Source organism: Palaemon carinicauda, chromosome 34 (genome assembly GCF_036898095.1).
Source record: "Palaemon carinicauda isolate YSFRI2023 chromosome 34, ASM3689809v2, whole genome shotgun sequence".
NCBI lineage: Eukaryota > Metazoa > Arthropoda > Malacostraca > Decapoda > Palaemonidae > Palaemon > Palaemon carinicauda.
The window spans coordinates 31,718,497-31,725,996 of record NC_090758.1 but is presented as its reverse complement, the minus strand read 5'-3'; the positions used below and the strand labels follow the sequence as shown (position 1 = coordinate 31,725,996).

At 44.2% G+C, this 7,500-nt stretch overlaps 1 protein-coding gene across 1 annotated transcript in view; it reads left to right on the top strand.

Annotated features, from left to right (window-relative positions):
- Positions 1 to 7,500, top strand: part of LOC137626797 (uncharacterized) — a 783,811-nt gene that overhangs the window by 741,386 nt on the left and 34,925 nt on the right. The gene's annotated exons all lie outside the window — the stretch shown is intronic.

Genomic DNA, 7,500 nt, shown 5'->3' with positions numbered 1-7,500 from the left:
CTTTTATTCCATGAATTACCTGTTTATGCTTTAGATTGGGCATTTATGTGACCATATGGTGAGCTTGAAGCCAGAAAACTGCCTATCGCAAAAGTCTTTGTTCATATCATAGAATGCGTAGCGGCCTCGTCTGGCATATGAGGAAAGGATGGACTCCGCTTATATGAAACTTTTAGGATCATGAGAAAACTTTTGACAGCAAACACTCCATTAATTTTACCTTACTGGTATCCTGGAAGAAGAGTTAGAATAATTCCCAATACAATATGGAATCACACTAATTTATGTAAAAAAAGAGAAATAATGACAAAACAGAGGGTAACAATTTGAAGCAGGGTTGGAGAAATAATTCCTGCGTCTGATCTGTGGGTATATGGCATAAGTGGTGGAGTCCATTTAATACCAGGTACCCGACCATTTCTTGTTGCATTGAATATAGTTTTAATGGCAAATAATTAGAGATCCCTGATCCCGCTGGACAACGTCAAGTCTACGACAAGTGTTCTATTATTTGTAGAATACTTGCATGAACACATATAAAAAAAAAAAATCATCGTTCTTTATAACATAACTATTGGATACTTTCTTGATGTAATAAATATAGATACTTAACTAGAAATTAGAGATTTTATAATTGTGATACCAGAATTGGATCAAAATAACCTGTACTCTATTTTCCGCCTTCGTGTGACAAGTCAAGAACTCAAGCGTTAACTAAATTGATATCTTTGCTTCAAGTATATGGAATTTTCTTATTCTTTACATGTTTCCAGATTCATGCGATCAGCTTTTTTTAATGGTTCAATGTCTTTGCCTAAAACCTAAATTGAATTAATAATAATAATAATAATAATAATAATAATAATAATAATAATAATAATAATAATAATAATGATGATATTTCACTCATTTAAAAATCAAAATATTACTTGAGTGAAGTTCGGTTTTGAATCCTATGAGAAATTTTCTTGTCAGGGCACAACTTTGACTGCCATTGAAAATGGAGGGTTCAGGGAACTCAAAAACCCTACCAACTCTTTGCTATTTTGAAAAACTTGTATTCACCAGAATATACCCTGACATAAAACCTAGTTCATGGTGGATATCAATCATAATTAATTACTTTGTAATTTTATAACTTTATTGGAGATGGAAATATTTTCCAATTTCCAAGAAACCAAATAATCTTTAAGAATTTCTATCCTGTTTTCAAAATCCTCAGAAAGCCAAAGCTTTATGAATAGAGATTCACTCTTCCAGTCACATAGTAGTCAGGTCTCACAAGACATATTGAATGATAATACGTTCCAACAAAAAATTTACATTTTTTTCCTAAAAGGATTGTTAAGAATTGCTGCTACAATCAGCTACCTTTGATACAACAGCTACAATAATCAGTATTTGTTACCTGTTGACATTTCATTGATATCGTCGTATAGACTAATGCTTTGGACTTGAATGCAAATATTGTTTTTAGGCAAATCCTCCTTTTTTTTCTTTTTGAAATCGCTGTAATTAACAGCTGTGGGTTTTATTAAGAGGCACCTTAAACTCTAATTATTCTAAAAATATAACAACCAGGGGCTTTATCTGATAAGTAGGACAAGTAATAGACTTACTTTTCTTATTACGAATAGCTATAACGAATCCCATCACTTGTGAAATCTCTCTCCTCTTTTCTAAATGGCCCCAAAACTTCCATCACCAACAGTGAGTGATTCGACTGTGGAGCGCCATCTAGTAACAGCCTCATTGCAGACGAGGTCTTCATCTTGATTGAGGGGAGTTTCAAGCGCGTTCAGAACGATTATTACGTGCCTGATCCAGGGACGTTTTTGCTAAGTATTCTCAGGGGACGCTTTTAATACTTATGTTTTTACTTTTCTAAAGAGGGTTAAGGGTGAGAAGAAATATAATGGAAGGGTAGAGAGAGAAAGATTGGTGCAATTGAAGAGGGCCTAATTACTAGGCGAAAATATCAGAACTTTTCGAGGAACGAGACCGTTTTGCGCTACGGCCAAGTTATGGCTGAACTAGGTCGTTACTGTTGGAAGTGGCTCTAATTGTGATTAGTTTCTCGATTAACAAGATTTTAATGAACAAATTCCCAGTGTAAACTTCCCACTCTTGATTTTAATTTTATTTGTAAGCCACTTTCTCTAGAAAGAAAAGTATTAAATGAGATGGTTCTACCAGTTTTAATATTTCCATCAGAAACTTGGAGTCTTACTGAAGCCTAAGAACATAAGTTAGTTACAATTTGAAGAGCTATATAAAAGTACAATGTTATATAATTAATATTCTGTTAGTTATTTTGCTCTAAAGTCACTTGAAAAATATGATAAAAAAACATAAAATAGATAATTTTGAAAAAAAAAAGTTGATGTAATCGGTATTGTTATCTGCATAATATTTTTGTGGGAGGAAAAGAATGTACATATATTAACATGTATATACAGTTATATGATTGATGTGAAATTTGTACATTGATGTATGGAAACCATTTAGTAATTTTCAGTTCACATCCTTGAGTGAATTTAATTTTTAAAGTCTTCGTCCTAAATGAATGATTATTTTCTTTCCCACCACTTTCTCTACATTAAGGGGTGGGTTGCTGATGCGCCCTCTCCAATGCTTTTCATCAAAGCATCCTCATCCAAGAAAACTCTTCTCTCTATATCATTCTTCACCTTACCTTGCATTCTGATGCTGGGGTCACACTTGGGTGATACGGCCATGGTGATGTGGTGAGCTATGGATTTTAGCTAAATTTTGAGTATATAACCATACATCCCCATTCTTCCCGAGTGTGTTTTGTACCGGATCCCATGGACCCAGATGAGCGTTGTTACCACGTTAAGTCCTAACACTGTCGGACAGAATGAAACCTACTTCATTACCGCATTATCCGTGTTCTGTTCCGCAGGTATTGCTGTGGAAGATTAATTTATGTTTTATTTTTATCTATTTTTTTTTTGTTTGGTAAATCTTGTGAGAGAGAGAGAGAGAGAGAGAGAGAGAGAGAGAGAGAGAGAGAGAGAGAGAGAGAGAGAGGTAGTTAGTGTATCGATTGTTTGTTGTGGGAAAGACTTTTGGTATAAATGAGGTTGTTGTTTACTTTTAGGTAGGTTAGGACAATAGTAAATGTTTCGGAGAGAATTGTGACGAGCCGAGAGAGGGTTGTGAACTCAAAGGCAGAATGCAATCAACTGAGTTATATTGTTATAAAATACACTCCTTTATATACAAAACCTCAAGGCAACAGGTCATAACAAGTTAACAAGACAGACAATGTTACAGAGGAAACAGCAGACATGAATTTTCATGTTCGTTTAGTGCGAGGGAAGAGCGAAGATACAAGCATAATATGTGCAAAAGGAATTATGTACAATTGTGTGACACACAGTTGGTACATGGCTCCCCCCCTAAAAATTATATACTGTATATGTTAAATAGGGCGCCCTGATCTGGAGAGGCGAACTGTAGGCGGGTCATCTGGCAGAAGATAAGCAGGTTTTGGACGATCAATGGAGACCCAGTCTTCTTTGCCCCGAATGTTTAGTAGGAATGCTTTCAGACTGCGTCGGATCACAAGGAAAGGGCCCGTGTAAGGGGGCGTTAGTGGTGGCTTGCTAGTGTCGTTGCGCAGGAAGACGTGCGTTGCAGAGTGCAAGTCCGTTGGTATGTAATGCTTCGCTGGGGGCTTGTAAGTCTGGCGGCATGGAGTAAATTTTCCCACGACGTGACGTATGCGCTGGAGATCGTCAGAGGAGGTTGTAGAAGCAAAAAATTCGGCAGGGACGACCAACGGGTCGCCATACACCATTTCAGCTGCCGAGACGTTGAGAGCTTCTTTAGGAGTGGTCCTTAGTCCCAGGAGGACCCAGGGAAGCTGAGTAACCAGTTGCAATCCTTGCAGCGGGACATCAAAGCTGCTTTGAGGGTGCGATGAAAACGTTCAACCATTCCATTGGCAGCGGGGTTGTAGGCCGTTGTCTGATGTAGGGTGATGCCCAGGGGATTCGCTAATGACGTCCACAATTGAGAGGTGAAAGTGGTTCCCCTGTCAGAAGTAATATGCTCAGGGATACTGAATCTTGAAATCCATCCAGAGAGTAAGGCAGATGTACATGAGGCGGACGTTGCAGTGTCCATGGGAATGGCTTCAGGCCAACGAGTGGAGCGGTCGATGACGGTAAACTGGTATCGATGTCCTTGTGATTTGGGTAGGGGAGCCTACAAGTCGACGTGAATGTGTGCGAAACGACGCTGAGGTTGAGGAAAGGTGCCCACTCCTGAATCCGTGTGTCGATGTACTTTGGAAGTTTGGCAAGAAGTACAGGCGCGACCCAATCCTTAGCATCCTTAGAAATGCCGTGCCAAATGAACTTGGCCTTCAGCAGCTGTGCAGTAGAACGGCACGAGGGATGTGAAAGGCCGTGAATGAAATCAAACACCTGTCGGCGCATGGGAGCAGGAATCCAAGGTCGCGGTCTACCAGTACTGACGTCACAGAGGAGGGTGGTGTTGGAGTCTTCGAGGGGAAAATCTTCCCAACGGAGGGACGTGCAGGATGTCCTACAAGCTTGATACTCTGGATCCTGTCGTTGGGCTTCAGCCAGGGCGTTGTAATCCAATCCCAGATGAACGGCAGCCAACGTGTTTCTTGACAGGGCATCGGCCACGGGATTCATTTTCCCAGGGACGTATTGGAGGGTGCAATTGTATTCAGCCACGGCGGAGAGATGTCGGCGTTGACGGGTGGACCAGGCATCAGACTGTCGAGTGAAGGCGTGCACCTGAGGCATGTGGTCTGTGCGAATGACGAAGGGCGTACCTTCTAAGAAATGGCGAAAGTGACGGACAGCCAAGTGCACCGCCAGCAATTCTCGATCGAAGGTAGAATAACCCGATTCTGCCTTGGACAGTTTTCTGCTGAAGAAGGCCAATGGGCGGGGGCGAGCCTTTGACCACCTTCTCGAGTACTGCACCAATAGCGACGTCGCTGGAATCGGTGGAGAGAAGGAGAAGGGCGTGTGGATAGGAAAAGTGAGAGCCGCAGCAGTTGATAGGGCCTTCTTTGCATTGTAGAAGGCTGCTTCTTGAAGGGGACCCCACTTCAGGTCCTTTGGCTTGCCCTTGAGGGAGGCGTAGAGGGGAGCAAGAGTGGCGGCAATGGCTGGCACGAAACGGTGATAATAGTTGATCATGCCCAAGAATTCTTGCAGAGCTTTGACGGTCGAGGTCACGGGGAAGTTCTGAACGGCTGCTACCTTCTCAGGGAGGGGGTGGACACCTTCAAGGGTGATGCGGTGCCCTAAGAACGGCACTTCGTTGGCGCCAAACGTACACTAGTCGTACCGGACTACAAGGCTGTTTTGTTGCAGGCGGTCGAGCACGATGCGCAGGTGACGGAGGTGTTCCTCTTTTGAGGAGGAGAACACAAGTATGTCGTCCATGTAACTTACACAGAAAGGGAGGTCCCCTAAGATGCCATCCATGAGACGTTGAAACGTTGCCCCAGCATTACGAAGGCCAAAACAGGAGTAATTGAAGGTGTATGTACAAAAAGGAATGGTGGTGGCAGTCTTGGGGATGTCTACTGGGTTCATAGGCACCTGATAATACCCCTTCAGGAGATTGAGCGTAGAGAAAACCTTTGCTTTGTGCAGGTAGGAGGTCACGTCGGCAATGTTTGGGAGGGGGTAGTGATCCGGTTCTGTTTGCATGTTCAGGCGCCTGTAATCCCCGCAACGGACAGATTGAGCCGTCTTTCTTCAGAACGATGTGTAAGGGTGACGACCATGGGCTGGAGGCCTTATGGCAAAGGCCCATTTCCTCCATTTCGGCGAACGTCTGTTTGGCGGCTGCCAATCGTTCCGGTGCCAGACGTCTGAATTTTGCGAAGACTGGGGGTCCCGCCATCTTGATATGGTGATAAATACTGTGCTTGGCAGGAACCGTGGGCGTTTAGCGTAGTTCTGGACGGAAAACTTCCTGGTACGACGTGAGGTGGTGGGCGTAGGCATCCGTGGGTGCGCTAATATGGAGAGCGATACTAGAGGGGTGGGTTGAAGAGGTGTTGACAAGTACGAGTCTGCGTTGACCAATCGTCGGTGGGCGACATCGACCAGAAGGTGGAAATGAGAGAGGAAATCCGCACCGAGGATTGGCATTGTGACGTCAGCAACGAGAAACCTCCAATTGAATTTACAGTTTCCGAACGATAATGTGAGGTTCTTGTAACCGTAGGTGGGGTATCGCAGATCCGTTGGCAGCTACCAAGCGGAAGTCGGCAGTTGTAGACAGACTATGTCGTGTCTTGAAGAGTTTCATTGGCAAAAGAGAACAACAAGCACCCGTGTCTACCAAAAATCGCACGCCCGTTCCTGCATCCTGTAAAAAGAAAAGATTAGAAACACGGGAGGCCACCGCCACGAGTGATGGCCTACTTACACGTTTTTTGGCTACTGACACTCCTTCGCACATTTCTTCGCAGTTGCCCCGAATCGTAAGTGGTAGTAGCAAAACAGTGGCGGATGGGAGGTAGTAAGTGGCTGTAGAAGTCGTTGGTTGGGGGCGCGAGCGATTGGTGGGTGGTGGGCGGCATTGTCTCTGCTTTGGTACGTCACGGTGTGGCCGTGTATGTCCTACGGCATTCATGTCAGCTTCAGTTGATGTTTAATAGGCATCCTCTTCGTCAGGGGGTGGAGGAGTTGATGGAGGTCTTGAAGTGGCTGTCCATTAGGGCGTCGCTTTGATCATCAAGTCCTTTATGGGTAAACTATCGACATCGGGTATGGCAGCGCGTATAGGTCCGGGGTAAACGGCGTATCCAAAGGGCACGAAGTAGGTTCACCTCACGAGGAGAGCCGTCTGCGGCAGGTTGAAGGCGAGCGATTCTGGTCATTTCCCTGAGGGCAAGCAAAGCCCTTTGGTCCCCCAACGGTTGTTGCGAGAGCTGAAAAAGCTTTGCTACACGGGCGGCTGGCGACGGCAAGTACTGCTGCAGAAGGTAATTTTTGATGGCGTGTCTCCTCATTCACAAGGCCAGTCGGATATTTCCGGGAAGGTGTCCTCGGGTATCGCCGCGAGAACATAATCTACTTGGTGGTTGAGCGAGTCACGCCGTTGATGCGAAACTGGTGTTTCTGCGCGCTGAAACCAAGCAAATGCCTCTCCGCTGGCGAACGGTGAAAGTTTAAATGGGGCGGCCGCAGCACCAACTGCTGTAGTAGAGTCCGTCATAGTACCAACGATGGAAGGGCGAGGGAGGTGGGGGTGGAAGGCAGTGGGAGCGAGTCGACTTCCGGGTCACCAATGTGACGGTGCCGAGAGAGGTTATGACTCAAAGGCAGGATGCAATAAACTGAGTTGTTTATTAAAGATCACTCTCCTTTATCTACAAAATCTCAAATCGACAAGAATTTCCATGTTCAAATATTGACAATGTTACAGAGGAGAAAAGCAGACATTAATTTTCATGTTCGTTTTAGTGCG